Source organism: Sminthopsis crassicaudata, chromosome 4 (assembly GCF_048593235.1).
Source record: "Sminthopsis crassicaudata isolate SCR6 chromosome 4, ASM4859323v1, whole genome shotgun sequence".
In the NCBI taxonomy this organism is placed as follows: domain Eukaryota; kingdom Metazoa; phylum Chordata; class Mammalia; order Dasyuromorphia; family Dasyuridae; genus Sminthopsis; species Sminthopsis crassicaudata.
This window is the reverse complement of record NC_133620.1, coordinates 397031137-397048507: the sequence shown is the minus strand read 5'-3', so window position 1 is coordinate 397048507 and position 17371 is coordinate 397031137. Positions and strand designations below refer to the sequence as shown.

Sequence of the window (17371 nt, the reverse complement as noted above, 5' to 3'; positions counted from 1 at the left end):
GAAATGAGGATGCATGATTTTTCTAAGAAATTAATTGAAGCTTTAGTATTATAGGAGGCCCATATTCATATTTAGAAAGGAGTGTAGAGGGCTGGAACTCTGAAGAGGTGTACTTGAATCAAGGACAGCAGGGTGCTTATAGTTAAGGACCTATTCAGTGTGAGATAATGGTTCTCTAAACATATACTTAATGTGATATGGTGATGTAATGGTTGCACATGCTCAGTTGCTGTAGTGATGTAATCATATTGAAATATTTAAGGGCTGGAAGGACTGGGAATGAGCCTTTCAGACACAGATACAGAAGAGTCTCAGACACAGACACAGAGAAGATTTGGGACTCCCATTTTTGACCAGTTTTGTGGTGGCTCGCCTGTCTTCATCACCTCTCCTGCTAAGACCAAGGCCCATAGAGATCCTCCAGAAAGCTAGCCCAAATATTACATTTGGGCACCAAAATGTAATGTCTGGGCTAGCTTTCTGGAGGATCTCTGGATGGGCCTTGGTCTTATCAAGAGAGTCACTATGAGGATGGTCAGGGATAGAGTCTGGAGTCTGGAGTATGAGCTCCAGTTTGAGCACACTCACTCTCACTCTGTTTCCAGTTCTCTCAGCACTTAAATACCATAGTACAATTACATCACTACAACACACTGAGCATGTGCCAACTGTAGAACCATTATATCACCATACTAAGTATATGTGAATTAGAGAACCATTAACTCATCAATCACACTGGATAAACACCCTGCTATAAGTATCTTTGCTTCAAGTATACTTTTCTCAGAGTTCCCCAATAGCTGCAGTCCTCTACAAAGGAGGATCTCAATGTGCCAATAAAGTAGAGAAGAAACAACCAGGAAGCTAATGGAACATCCAGGCTAATGGAGTGTTGAGGAATCAAAGGATATAAGAGTTTTGAGAAAGAAAGGATCATTAGCAGTGTTGAGTATAGGAAAGGTTGAAGAAGATTAAAATTGAGAAAAAATTACTGAAATTTGTCTAGGAAGGGGGCCATTGGTGATCTTAGAATTTCATTGTGAGAGGAAGGGGAAAAACCCACATCATAGAGAGAGAGGAAAGGAAAAAGTAGATTATGATTGAGACTATTCTCTTATAGGCATAGCTGAGTCATGAGAGGCTACCTATGAGACTGTTAGCAAATTGTAGCTATCCAGAAAAATAACTATATTTCTGTGTCATATCACCTCCCTGATCTGATGGACATAGCATGTGAACTAAACCCTGAAATAGTACCACTGGTTCTCTTTCTACCATTGGCATAATTGAACTACCTTGAAAAATCACAGAATTTTGCTTAATCATCAAGACAGAATATGTCTTTCTATATAAATTAGCTTTCTACTCCTGGATTTTTCTTCCCTTTTGTTCACTTCATGCCTCCGTTTTTTTCACTTGATAAAGTAGGGGGTTAGACTCGGTGGCCTGAAAAGACCCCTTTCAACTCCAAATTTATGGTCTTATTATGTGTTGCCATTATCTCAAATGCAATGTATTTAACACTTAATTCATTATTTCTGCAGTCCCCTATATACCTTCATTTGAAAACAATTCATCTCACCATTCTTCTCTTATTCCATTCCATACAAAGGTTTATTACCCTTTGTATCCCTAGATAGTTACACAAAATATTTGGGTTGGTCTTTGTTTACTTTGCAAGAATGAGGAGTAACTTCATCTTTTTTCCATCTTAGTCAAACCAAGTTACATAGATTCTTCTGTTTTGAAATTTCTTTTGGATTTGTCCTTTCTTCTTCATTTCCATTTCCAATGTTTTTAGTTCATACCCTTATGACACATATCTTTGAATTTCTATGATCCCTTTCCATTTAGGTTTTTTCCAGACTATATTACATATCCTTCAATCAGTCCTGTATCACACGTCATGGGACCAGAATGACTTTGAAGAAATAAACTATAATTTGAGTTGAATATGATAATTTAAAAAGTTTATTGTGATATTATAGCATCAAAGGTGATTGCTCTATTGGATAAAACTGACATTACAGAATATATAAATGTGACTCGTGCTATTGAATTTTAAATAAGCATGTTCTTTTATTTTTCTTTGAAAGGAAGTATAGTCTCTTAAAATTGACTCTTCCCTACTCCACGGCCCTTGTGTCCTGTATGCAGATCTTTTGATTTTGCTATCTCCTATGTCTCATGCCTGAAACGCCCTATCTTTTATATCTACTTCTTAATTTCTCTTCTATCCTTCAAGACTTACCTTCTTCAGAAGGCGTTTCCAGTCCTCCTTACTATGAATAACTTCCCCTTTCTAATTACCTTTCATCTACTGGATATATATTTTGTATGGACTTCATTATTGCTAAGATGTCTCCCCTATTAGCATATATTTAGAGACAGAATATATATATATATCTTTTGGTATTCCTAGTACTTAGCATAATACCCAACACAAAGTGAACACTTAATAAATGGTTGACTGTCTGACTGCAGAAAACAGTTGGGAAGAAATGGGCTCAAATACTGCCCTTTAAATATACAGACTGTCCTGGATATACAAACCTGGACAAATCATTTAAACTCTTAGGCAATTCTTGAAGTCTCTTAAGTTGTGTAGTAGCACACAGTAGGTGATTAAAAATGTTTATTGATTGATTGAATAGATATTGGTCCATACTGTTAGAGGAGGTTTCTTGAATAGGAGTGCCATATATTCATGGAAAAATTAGGTTAAAAACAAAGAAACAACCACCACCACAAAACTCCCAGACTATTGGATGTAAACATAATCACAATGATTCTACAGAACAGTTTATAGGTACATACACTTAAATGTGCATTAATTCACATACAATGTTATATGTCCATTATGACTTTAGAGTCCATTTAGAGTCCATGCAAAAGTATCACATAAAGTTGCAAATTTTAGACAGTTCTTGTTCAATCATAACTGACTGTGACTCCATCTGGAATAGTGTTCAGTTTTGATGATCACAGATTAGGAAAGATAAGCTTGAGAGCATCAAAAGAAGAAAAATGGTATAGTAAAATACACAAAATCTATGCCATATAAGGATCATTTGAATGAAATTAGAGTATTCAGTTTAGAAAAGAGAAACTATCTGTGGGGAGCATGATTGATTTCCTCAAGAACTTGAATAGATGTTATATAGAAGGACAATTAGATTAGTTCTGTTTCAGAGGCTTCTGAATCTTCCATTTGCTGGTTTCTCAAAAACCTGCTCTTGCCATCTGTTAAACTATTATCTGAGACTAGGGGACCCTTCTTCATAAAAGGGATAATTACTTCTCTTATGAGAGTAACATGTCTGGAAGGAAGCTCATTCTATCTCAGCTCTTATGTTAGGATAGTGTAGCGAGCTGTCGTCTCTAGAAGCTGCCGGATCACTCTCTGGGAAGAGATCTGCTGTGTCTTCTACTCAAATCTCTCTGACAGATTCTTCTTCCTGTAACGAACCGTTGTCTCCAGGCAGTTGCTGTTAACTCTTGTCCAGAGAAGTGACTTCCCTTCCTGCAGGGAGCCCCGTCAAGCCTGATGCAATGCAGAGTCTTCTCCTTGAATCTCCTCCAGCTCTTATCCTTCTCCATGTAGACTCACTTTCCAGGCTCACTGTTGCTTTTTATCCTCCCAGAGAATGGGTGTGGGATAATGCAAGGGCTTCTGGGAAGAACCACTTCAGCCAATGAGCTTGCTCCTTCTATCAAGTCAACCTGAGTTCTCACCTTGTAATTGTCCAGAAAACCTGAATTCTCACCTTGTCACTGTCCAGACAACCTGAGTTCTCACTTAGTAATCCTAACAGGATAGGGCCAAAAACTGTACTTATCCATTATAATTGGGACCCCTCAGGCAAATTTTCCCTTCCAACCTCTCTCTATTCCCTTTAAATGGTTTCCAGGGTCACATAATAAGTTAAAGCAAGTAAATTCTTTTCAACTTCTATTATTCCATTAGCAATAGGGCCAAGGCCACTTTATTACCTTGTAGTTTCAAAGAAGGCACTTTGCTCTCATGGAAAGGATATAGGAAGAGGGAAGTCAACAAATTGAGGAAAATAATCATGTAAATTCATGCCAAACAAAGAAATAAAAGCATATTTCAAAATATCAGTACATAAGATAAGATAGACTCTGGAATTGCACTTCTGAGACAGTGTACATTATGTGATGACTGTACACATACACAGATTCTTTTGTGCTTAACAGTAAGGACCTATAAACATTGTCCTTTGGTATATTCTCTCAAAACTAAGGCAAACATCACAGATTCTCCTAGACCAAAGTTTCTTAAATTGTGGGTCATGACCTCATCATATAACTGAAGGGAGAGGTCATGAAATTATGATATATATTATCAGTAAATGTTATTTTTCTACCTATTTTATGTACCTATATAGCTAAGTCAGATAAAAATTTCTCTGGCAAAAAGGGGTCATGAGTAGAAAACATTTAAGAAGCTCTGCCATAACTTCTGAGCCAAGATGGTGGAGAGGAGGTGCACAGCTGTTTAAACTCTGCATTTTCTCTCAGAATTTATTTCATGACGATTAATGCTTGATCAGAAAAAACCCCCACAAATAATCACCAACACAAGACATCCTTGAAATTTGCCAGAAAAGGTCTGTGTTTGCTCGGGGGAGAGGACGAACAGACTGGGCACAGACTGAGGGCAAGCAGCGAGAGAGCGAGGCAGGCAACTCACACTCTGCAGACCCAGGCAGGGAGGGGTGTGATCTCTTCCATTTCTGTGAAACAATTTTTAATCCAGTGTGGATATTTCATCTTGGCAGCAAGCCAGGATCAGCAGAGAAGGTGTAAACACCAGAGATAAAGAATAAAACCCCTTGTCTCGGGACCAGCCACCCCCAACCCCACTCAGAGTGACTCAGCGCATTCTTAGAGCCTCAGAGCACAGAGGCAGCACAGCCATCGCTGTCCTGTTAGTGCCTCACTGCTGTCTCCTGCAGTCTGTAAAGAAGGCCCAGTAACACCATCCAGCCCCATCTCCCACCCAGAAACAGACCAATTGTTTCTCTTGTCAATTTGTTTTCTTGGATTCCCACTCTGACAAAATGAACAAAAAATTTAAAAGGGCTCTAACCATTGTAAACTTCTGTATGGATAGAGAGCAGACTTCAAAACCTGAGGCGACTAAAAGCAGACTGTCTCCAGAGGAATCCCCTAAGGGAGATATGATCTGCTCCTCAATACAAAAGAATCTCATAGAGGAAATCAAAAAGGCTCTCACAAGAGAGATAGAAGAGAAATGGGAAAAGGAAAGGGAAGCTTGGCAAGAGAGTTTGAAGAAGTCATCCCACGCATTTAAAGACAGAGTGGATAAAGAAATCAAATCATTAAAAAACAAAACTAGTGAATTGGAAAAGGTAAACAACTCCAAGGAAAACAGGATTACTGAGTTGGAAAAAGAAAACAGCTCTCTAAAAAATAAAATTGATGAAAAGGAAAAAAATTCCATTGAAGATAAAAACTCAATTGGACAATTACAAAAAGATATAAAAAAAGTCAGTGAAGTAAATACATCATTGAAAATTAGAATTGAACAAGTAGAAATGAATGACTCAAGGAGAAATCAAGAAGTAGTCAAGCAAAAGCAGAAAAACAAAACAATTGAAAAGAATGTCAAGTACCTTATTGGAAAAACAACAAGACCTGGAAAACAGATCCAGGAGAGACAATTTGAGAATAATTGGACTTCCTGATAAATGTGAGGAAAAAAAGAGCTTGGACACTATTTTCCAGGAAATTATCAAAGAGAACTGCCCAGACGTTTTGGAAACAGAGGGTAAAATAGACATTGAAAAAATTCATCGATTACCTACTGAAAGGGACCCTGAAATCAAAACGCCAAGAAATATAGTGGCCAAGTACAAGAACCATCAGACAAAGGTAAAAATATTGGAAGCTGCTAGAAAAAAGCAATTCAGATATGAAGGATCCACTATAAGGATAACCCAGGATCTAGCAGCGTCCACATTAAAGGAATGAAGGGCCAGGAATATGATATTCCAAAAGGCTGGGATTAAGTGACTTGCCCAGGGTCACACAGCTAGGAAGTGTTAAGTGTCTGAGACCAGATTTGAACTCGGGTCCTCCTGAATTTTAAGGCTGGTGCTCTATCCACTGCGTCACCTAGCTGCCCCCCCCCCATTTGTTCTTGATGAAAAAAACAGATCTACACAAAATGTTTGATCCTCAAATACAGAACTCAAGAGATTTCTAAGAAAGGTAAAAAGAAATCTTGAGAACTATATTTCTGCCATAAAGATATGTAAAGAACACATGTATAATTTGTCCTAGAAACTAGAGGTAAAAAGGAAATTATATCATAAAAAAAGGGTAAAGTGGTGGTACTACATCTCATGAAGAGGCAAAGGTAACCTATTATATCTGACACAAAGAAAGAAGGGGGATGAACATAGTGTGTATCAATAAACATATTTGATTTATGGTGAAACTTCTTCCATTTCATTGAAAAGTGAGAGGGAAGGCATAAACTAAGGGGAAGGGAATACAGAAATTGTGAGGAAAAGGGGTAAAATAGGGGGATGAACTTTAAGGTGGAGGAGGGATACTAAAAAGGGAGGGCTGTGAAAAGCAAGTGGTGCTTACAAGTTTAATACTGGGGAAGGGGGTAAGAGGGAAGGAAAGGAGAAAAGCATAAGCAGGGGTTAACAGGATGGCAAACAATATAGAATTAGTCATTCTAACCATAAATGTGAATGGGAAAAACTCTCCCATAAAGAGGAAGCAGTTAGCAGACTGGATTAAAAGCCAGAATCCTACTACATATTGTTTACAGGAAACATACCTGAAACAGGGTGATACATTCAGAATAAAAGTAAAAGGGTGGAGCAGAATCTACTATGCTTCAGGTGAAGCCAAAAAGCAGGGGTAGCCATCCTCATCTCAGATCAAGCAAAAACAAAAATTGATCCAATTAAAAGAGATAAGGAAGGACATGATATCTTGCTAAAGGGTAGCATAGATAATGAAGCAGTATCAATATTAAACATATACAAACCAAGTGGTGCAGCATCTAAATTCTTTAAAGAGAAATTAAGAGGGCTGCAAGAAGAAATAGACAGCAAAACTGTAATAGTGGGAGATCTCAATCTTGCACTCTCAGAATTAGATAAATCAAACCACAAAATAAATAAGAAAGAAGTCAAAGAGGTAAATAGAATACTAGAAAAGTTTGATATGATAGATCTTTGGCAAAAGCTAAATGGAGACAGAAAGGAGTACTTCTCAGCAGTTACAGGAACCTATACAAAAATTGACCATATACTAGGGCATAAAAACCTCAAAATCAAATGCAGTAAGGCAGAAATAGTAAATACATTCTTTTTAGACCACAATGCAATTAAAATTACATTTATTAAAAATCCAGGGGGAAATAATTGGAAACTAAATAATCTTATACTAAAGAATGATTGGGTAAAATAGCAAATCACAGACATAATTAATAACTTCACCCAAAAAAATGACAATAATGAGACTCATACCAAAATGTATGGGAGACAGCCAAAGCAGTATTAAGGGAAAGTTTTATATCTCTAGAGGCCTACTTGCATAAAATAGAGAAAGAGAGGGTCAACAAATTGGGCTTACAACTAAAATTGCTAGAAAAGGAACAAATTAAAAACCCCCAGACAAACATGAAACTTGAAATTCTAAAAATAAAAGGTGAGATTAATAAAATTGAAAGTAAAAAAAAACTATTGAATTAATTAATAAAACTAAGAGTTGGTTCTATGAAAAACCCAACAAAATAGACAAACCCTTAGTAAACCTGATTAAAAAAAGGAAAGAGAAAAAGCAAATTGTTAGTGTTGAAAATGAAAAGGGAGAACTCACCACTAATGAAGAGGAAATTAGAACAATAGTTAGGAGCTACTTTGCTCAACTTTATGCCAATAAATTCGATAACTTAAATGAAATGGAAGAAGACCTTCAAAAATATAGCTTGCCCAGATTAACAGAGGAAGAAATAAGTAGTCTAAATAGTCCCATCTCAGAAAAAGAAATAGAACAAGCTATTAACCAACTCCCTAAGAAAAAATCCCCAGGACCAGATGGATTTACGTGTAAATTCTACCAAACATTTAAAGAACAATTAGCCCCAGTGCTATATAAACTATTCGAAAAAATAGGGATTGAAGGAGTCCTACCATTTTTTTTTTTATGACACAGACATGATACTGATACTTAAGATACCTAAAACAGGTAGGCTGAAAACAGAGAAATAAAATTATAGACCAATCTCCCTAATGAATGTTGATGCTAAAATCTTAAATAAAATATTAGCCGAAGAACTACAGAAAATCATCCCCAGGATAGTACACTATGACCAAGTGGAATTTATACCAAGAATGCAGGGCTGGTTCAATATTAGGAAAACTATTAGCATAATTGACTATATCAATAACCAAATTAACAAAAACCATATGATCATCTCAATATATGCAGAAAAAGCATTTGATAAAAACCAACATCCATTCCTACTAATAATACTTGAGAGCATAGGAATAAATAGACTATTACTTAAAATAATAACAAGCATATATTTAAAACTGTCAGTAAACATCTTATGTAATGGCGATAAACTGGAACCTTTCCCAGTAAGATCAGAAGTAAAACAACGTTGCCCACTATCACCATTACTATTCAATATTGAATTAGAAATGCTAGCCTCGGCAATAAGAATCAAGAAAGAGATTCAAGGAATTAGAATAGGTAATGAGGAAATCAAACTATCACTCTTTGCAGATGACATAATGGTATATACTTAGAGAACCCCAAAGACTCTGCTAAAAAGCTATTAGAAATAATTCAGAACTTTAGCAAAGTTGCAGGATACAAAATAAATCCACATAATCCTCAGCATTTTTATACATTACCAACACAATCCAACATCAAGAGATAATAAAGAGAAATTCCATTCAAAATAACGGTGGATAGTATAAAATATTTGGGAATATATCTACCAAAGGAAAGTCAGGAATTATATGAGCAAAATTACAAAACACTTGCCACAAAAATAAAGTCAGATTTAAATAATTGGAAAGACATTAAGTGTTCTTGGATAGGCCGAGCGAATATAATCAAGATGACAATACTCCCTAAACTAATCTATTTATTTAGTGCTATACCAATCAGACTCCCAAGAAACTATTTTAATGACCTAGAAAAATAACAACAAAATTCAGATGGAAGAATAAAAGATCAAGAATTTCAATGAAAAAAAAATCAAATGAAGGTGGCCTAGCTGTACCTGATCTAGAATTATATTATAAAGCAGCACCAAAACCATTTGGTATTGGCTAAGAAATAAGACTAGTGGCTGATCGGTGGCATAGGTTAGGTTCACAGGACAAGACAGTGAATAAAAATAGCAATCTAGTGTTTGACAAACCCAAAGATCCCAACTTTTGGGATAAGAATTCATTATTTGACAAAAACTGCTGGGAAAACTGGAAATTAGTATGGCAGAAACTAGGCATGGACCCACACTTAACACCACATACTAAGATAAGATCAAAATGGGTCCATGATTTAAGCATAAAGAACGAGATCATAAATAAATTAGAGGAACCTAGGATAGTTTACCTCTCTGACTTGTGGAGGAGGAAGGAATTTGTGACCAAAGGAGAACTAGAGATTATTGATCACAAAATAGAAAATTTTGATTACATCAAATTAAGAAGCTTTTGTACAAACAAAACTAATGCAAACAAGATTAGAAGGGAATTAACAAATTTGAAAACATTTTTACAGTTAAAGGTTCTGATAAAGGCCTTATCTCCAAAATATACAGGAAATTTACTCTAATTTATAAGAAACCAAGCCATTCTCCAATTGATAAATGGCCAAAGGATATGAACAGACAATTGTCAGATGATGAAATTGAAACTATTTCCACTCATATGAAAGTGTTCCAAATCACTATTGATCAGAGAAATGCAAATTAAGACAACTCTGAGATACCACTACACACCTGTCAGATTGGCTAAGATGACAGGAACAAATAATGCAGAATGTTGGAGGGGATGTGGGAAAACTGGGGCACTGATGCATTGTTGGTGGAGGTGTGAAAGAATCCAACCATTCTGGAGAGCAATCTGGAATTATGCCCAAAAAGTTATCAAACTGTGCATACCCTTTGATCCAGCATTGCTACTACTAGGCTTATATCCCAAGGAAATACTAAAGAAGAGAAAGGGACCTATATGTGCCAAAATGTTTGTGGCAGCCCTTTTTGTAGTGGCTAGAAACTGGAAGATGAATGGATGTCCATCAATTGGAGAATGGTTGGGTAAATTATGGTATGTGAATGTTATGGAATATTATTGTTCTGTAAGAAATGACCAACAGGATGAATACAGAGAGGCTTGGAGAGACTTACATCAACTGATGCTGAGTGAAATGAGCAGAACTAGGAGATCATTATACACTTCAACAACAATACTATATGAGGATATATTCTGATGGAAGTGGATATCTTCAACATAGAGAAGAGCTAATCCAATTCCAATTGATCAATGATGGACAGAATCAGCTACACCCAGAGAAGGAATATTGGGAAATGAGTGCAAACTGTTAGCATTTTTTTTTGTTTTTCTCCCCAGGCTATTTTTACCTTCCAAATCCAATTCTTCCTTTGCAACAATAACAACAACAAAATTTGGTTCTGCACATATATATTGTACCTAGGATATACTATAACATATTTAATATGTATGGGAATGCCTGCCGTCTAGGGGAGGGGGTGGAGGAAAGGAGGGAAAAAATTCGGAACAGAAGGGATTACAAGGGATAATGTTGTAAAAAATTACCTATACATATGTACTGTCAAAAGTGTTATAATTATAAAATTAATTTTAAAAAAAGAAGAAGCTTTGCATAGACCACTTGCTTCTTGCTTCATTATGTTTTGACTATGCCCACATATAAATAACTATGTCTGCCTGGGAGAGGCAGCAGTAAATGAAATTTTTTGATTAAGAAATATCTGGGGGTGGAGCTAAGATGGTAGAGAGGACACATGTTTCTTTCTGACCTTTTCTCACAACCCTCAAAGTAATTCACAAATCCAGCCTCTGAATTAGTTCTGGATGGCAGAATCCACAAATATTGGGAGTGCAACAAATTACCAGCAGAAGATAATTTCAAAGAGGCTAGAAAAGGTCTCTTTCAATCCAGCTCAGAGAGAGGCAGGCCAAATGCAAGCAGGGCAAGTGTGACATTGCCAGCCTGGTGGGAGCTTGGCACAATGACAACCTGCAGGGAGGAATCTACAGCAGTGTTGGCTACTCTGCCCTGGCTGTAAGCCAGTAGATCAACGGAGAAGTTAAAAAACATCCAATACAAACACAAAAGGTAAATAGTAAACCAAAAATGCCAGAATGTCAAGGAATCTGGCTATGCCCACCCAGGACCAGGCGTGAATAAGCATGGACCTAGCATAGTCACAGCCTCCCACTACTTGTAGAGGAAGCTTGGAAAACCTACCCTGCCCTAAAAGCAGACCTTAACTTTTTTTTTTTTTTACAAATGAGTAAAGAAGCAAAGAGAACTGTGACCATAGACAGTTTTAATGGTGAAAGAAAAGAACAGATTTCAACCCCTGAGGAGATTAAAAGCATCTAGATCATCTCTAGATGAAACCCCAAAGGGTGATATAACCTGGTCCTGATCACACAAGGCTCTCCTAGAAGAAATTAAAAAGGAACTTAAAAGGGAGCTGGAAGAAAAATGGGGAAAGGAAATGAAAATTTTGCAAGAGGGTTTGGAAAAGGCATATAACTCATTAAAATTTAGAAATTCCCAGAAAAACAGAAATTGTGAAATGGAAAAAAAAATCCTTACAACAAAACAATTCATTTAAAAACTCATTTGGACAAATATAAAAAGAAGTTTAAAAAAAGTAAATGAAAAAATAATTCACTAAAAATCAGAGCTGAAGAAATGGAAATGACGAATTAGACATCAAGAATCAGTTAAGCAAAACCAAAAAAATGAAAAAAAATTAAAAAAAATGTAAAATACCTACTTGGGAAAACAACTGACCTATAAAATAGATCTAGGAGAGACACTCTAAGGATTATTGGACTTCCAGAAAACCATGATAAAAAAAAGAAAAAAGAGCCTTGACACTATTTTTAAGGAAATGATCAAAGAGAACTGCCCAGACGTCATAGAATCAGAAGGTTAAATAGCCATTGAAAAAATTCACTTGATCTCAGGCACTTAACACTTCCTAGCTGTGTGACCCTGGGCAAGTCACTTAACCCCAGCCTCAGGAAAAAAAAAAATTCACTGAACATCTCCTGAAAGAAACCCCAAAATTAAAACTCCAAGGAATATCATGGCTAAATTTCAGAATTATCAAAGGAAAAAAATATTACTAGCAGCTAGGAAAAAAAAATTCAAATACTGAGGAGCCACAATTAGTAAGGATTACCCAGGACCTAGCAGTTTCTATCTTAAAAGATCGAAGGGCCTGTATTATGATATTCCAAAAGGCAAAGGAAATTGGAATGCAGCCAAGAATAAATTACCCCACCAAACTGAGCATTTTCTTTCACAGAAGAAGATGGACATTCAACAAAATAAATGAATTTATTCCTGATGAAAAGACCAGAGCTGAATAGAAAATTTGACCTCCAAATATAGAACTCAAGAGAAACATAAAAAGGTAAAAATAAAAGAACTTTTGAGAAGTGTATCTCTGTTACAGGTATACATAGAGAGTGCATGTGTAATTTAATTTTACTGTTACAATATAAAAAAAAAACTAGAGGTGAAAAGGGGATTTTACTGGAAAAGGGGGAAAATGGAGGTAAAATAAGGGAAATTACATCTCAGGAAGAGCAAAGAAAACCTATTATGATTGAGGGAAAGAATGGAAGGGGATGATCATTGTGTGAGTCTTACTCTCATCAGATTTGGATCAAAGAGAAAATATTAGACATATTTGGTTCCACTAAGAAACTTTTCTCACCTTATAGAAAAGTTGGAGGGAAAAGGGGAAAAGGAGGATAAGGGAAGGGGCAGGCTAAATAGAAGAGAAAACAGAAATAATAGGGGAAAGTATAAGAAAGGGGGAGGGACTCTTAAAGAAGGAGGGCTGATTGAGGCAAGTGATGCTCATAATTAAAATACAGGGGAGGAGGGAAAGAGGAAAAGGAAAGAGAAAAGTATAATTTGGGGTTAGCAGACTGGATTAAAAGTCAGAATCCTACAATATGTTGTTTACAAGAAACACATTTAAAGCAGAGTGATACATACAGAGTAAAAGTAAAAGGCTGGAGCAAAATCTTTTATGCTTCAAATGAAGTAAAAAAAAAAAAAAAAAGCAGGGGTAGCCATCCTGATCTCAGATCAAGCAAAAGCAAAAACTGATCTAATTAAAAGAGGTAAGGAAGAAAACTATCTTGCTAAAGGATACCATAGATAATGAAGCAATATCAATACTAAACATGTATGTACCAAGTGGTATAGCATCTAGAGCTGCAAGAAGAAATAAGACAGAAAAACTATACTAGTGGGGGATATCAACCTTGCACTCTCAGAATTAGATAAATCAAACCACAAAATAAGAAAGAAGTTAAAGAGGTAAACAGAATACTAGAAAAATTAGGTATGATCTTTGAAGAAAATTGAATGGAGACAGAAAGGAGTACACTTTCTTCTTGGAAGTTCATGGTACTTATACAAAAATTGACCATATTTTAGGACATAATGACCTCAAAATCAAATGCAGAAAAACAGAAATAGTAAATGCAATTTTTTCAGATCACAATGCAATAAAAATTACATTCAATAAAAGGCCAGAGGAAAGTAGACCAAAAAGTAATTGGAAACTAAACAAATTCATCCTAAAGAATGAATAGGTGAAACAGCAAATCATAGACACACTCAATTTCACCCAAGAGAATAACAAGAATGAAAAAACATAACAAAATTTGTGGGATGGGGCCCAAGCAGTAATAAGGGGAAATTTTACATCTCTAGATCCTTACTTGCATAAAATAGAGAAAGATAAGATCAATGAATTGAGCTTGCAACTAAAAAAAGAACAAATTTTAAAAACCCAATGCAATACCAAACTTGAAATTCTAAAAATAAAAGGAGAGATTAATAAAATTAAAACTAAAAAACTATTGAATTAATAAATAAAATTAAAAGTAGGTTTCATGAAACCTTTAGTTAGTTTGATTAGAAAAAGGAAAGAGGAAAATCAAATTTTTAGTCTCAAAAATGAAAAGGGAGTTCAGAACTATCCACCAATGAAGAGGAAATTAAAACAATAATTAGGAGTTATGTTGCCCAACTTTATTCCAATAAATTTGACAACCTAAGTGAAATGGAGGAATATCTACAAACATATAAGTTGCTAAGATTAACAGAAAAGGAAATAAATTACTTAAATAGTCCCATTTTAGAAAAAGAAATAGAACAAGCTATTAATCAACTTCCTAAGAAAAAATCCCCAAGACCAGATGGATTTACATGTGAATTCTGCCAAACATTTAAAGAACAATTAACTTCAATATTATATAAACTATTTGAAAAAATATGGAATGAAGGACTCCTACCAAATTCCTTTTACAACACAGACATGGTACTGATAACTAAACCAGGCAGGATGAAAACAAAGAAAGAAAATTATAGACCAATCTTCCTAATGAATACTGATGCAAAAATCTTAAATGTTACAAAGAGATTACAGAAAATCATCATCCCCAGGATAATACACCATGACCAAGTAGGATTTATACCCAGAATGCAAGGCTGGTTCAATATTAGTTAAACTATTAGCATAATTGACTGTATAAATAACCAAATTACCAAAAACCATATGATTATCTCAGTAGATGCAGAAAAAGCATTTGATAAAATCTAGCACTCATTCCTATTAAAAATACTAGAGAATATAGGAATAAATGAACTTTTCAGTCAGTAGCATCTGTTGAAAACTATCAGCAAGTATCATCATATGCAATGGGGATACACTGGAACCATTCCCAATAATATCAGGTATGAAACAATGTTGCCCACTATCACCATTACTATTCAATATTGTATTAGAAATGCTAGCTTTGGTAATAAGAGAGGGGAAAAAAATTAAAGTAATTAGAGTAAGTAAGTAACAAGGAAACCAAATTATCATTCTTTGCAGATGATATGATGGTATACTTAGGGAACTCTAGAGATTCAACTAAAAAAAAACTACTAGAATACACAACTTTAGCAAAGTTGCACGATACAAAATAAATCCACATAAATCATCAGCATTTTTATATATCACTAACAAAATCAACAGCATAAAAAGAAATTCCATTTAAAATAACTGTGGCTAGGATAAAATATTTGAGAATCTATCTGCCAAGGGAAAGTGAAGTATTATATGAGGAAAACTACCAAAAACTTTCCACACAAATAAAATCAGATCTAAACAATTGGAAAAATACCAAGTACTCTTGGATAGGTTGAGCAAATATAATAAAGATGACAATTCTACCTAAACTAATCTATTGATTTAGTGCTATACCAATCAAACTTCCAAGAAACTATTTTACTGACCTAGAAAAAATAACAAAATTCATCTGGAAGAACAAAAGGTCAAAAATTTCAAGGGAAATAATGAAAAAAAAGCAAATGAAGGTGGCCTAGCTATACCAGATCTAAAATTATATTATAAAGCAAGGTCATCAAAACCATTTGGTATTGGCTAAGAAATAGAGCAGTTGATCAGTGGAATAGGTTAGGTTCACAGTCAAAAGTAGTCAATGACTATAGCAATCTAGTGTTTGACAAACCCAAAGATCCTAGTTTGGGGGATTAGAATTCACTATTTGACAAAAACTACTGGGAAAATTGGAAACTAGCGTGGCAGAAACTAGACATTGACCCATATCTAATACTATATATCAAGATAAGATTGAAATGGGTTCATACTATAGACACAAAGAATGATATTATAAACAAATTAGAAAAACATAGGGTAGTTTACCTTTCAGATCTGTGAAGGAGAAAGAAATGTGTGACCAAAGAACTAGAGATGATTACTGATCACAAAACAGATAATTTTGATATTAAGTTTAAAAGTTTTTGTACAAACAAAACTAATGCATACAAGATTAGAAGAGAAGCTGTACTGGGCTGAAACTCTGAAAAGGTGTACTTGAATCAGACAGCAGAGCACTTATAACTAGTTACCTATTTGGTAAGAGATAATGGTTTTATATACATATATATTTAGATGAGATGGTAATGCTCTCCTCAGCATTGGTGCTTCCTGAATGTGTGGTAGTGAGGTAAAGATAGGTAAGGATTGGAGAGCTAGGAGAGAGAGGTCAGGCTCACTTGGCAGCAGGATGAGGAGGAGAGAGGCTGAAGACTCCAAACTCCAGAATCCAGGATACATCTTTGGCAAGCCACATATCAGTTTGCCTGCCTTTTTCACTTCTCCCCCTAAAGACCAAAAATTTTAATTGATGCAGACTTTGACTGATCTTGAGGCCCTCCAGAGTGTTAGCCAGACTTTCCAGGAAGCAATAAACTGGGAAAACATTTTTACATTCAAAGGTTCTGATAAAAGCCTCATTTCCAAAATATATAAAGAATTGACTCAAAATTATAATAGTTCAAGTCATTCTCCAATTGATAAATGGTCAAAGGATATGAAAATATAATTTTCAAATTAAGAAATTGAAACTATTTGTAATCACATGAAAAGGTGCTCCAAATCACTATTGATCAGAGAAATTCAAGTTAAGACAATTCTGAGATACCACTACACACCTCTCAGATTGGCTAAGATGACAGGAAAAAATAATGATGAATGTTGAAGGGGTTATGAGAAAACTGGGACACTGATACATTGTTGGTAGAATTGTGAATGGATACAACCATTCTGGAGAATAATTTGGAACTATGCTCAAAAAGTTATCAAATTGTGCATACCTTTTGATCCAGCAATGTTTCTATTGGACTTATATCACAAAAAGATATTAAAGGAGGGAAAGGGACCCACATGTGCAAAACTGTTTGCAGCTGTCCTTTTTGTAGTGGCTAGATACTGGAAATTCTACTGATGCCCATTAATTGGAGAATGGTATATGAATGTTATGGAATATTATTGCTCTGTAAGAAACAATTAGTAGGATGATTTCAAATAGTAGAGAGACTTACATGAACTGATGCTAAGCGAAATGAGCATCATTATATATGGCAACAAGAAGAGTATATGATGATCAGGTCTAATGGACATGGCTCTCTTCAACAATGAGATAATTCAAACCAGTTCCACTTGTTCAGTAATGAAGAGAGC

The 17371-nt window shown here is 35.3% G+C and overlaps 1 protein-coding gene across 1 annotated transcript in view; it reads right to left on the bottom strand.

The window, feature by feature from the left end:
• LOC141539577 (cation channel sperm-associated auxiliary subunit epsilon-like) overlaps positions 1–17371 on the bottom strand; it is a 195247-nt gene that overhangs the window by 151741 nt on the left and 26135 nt on the right.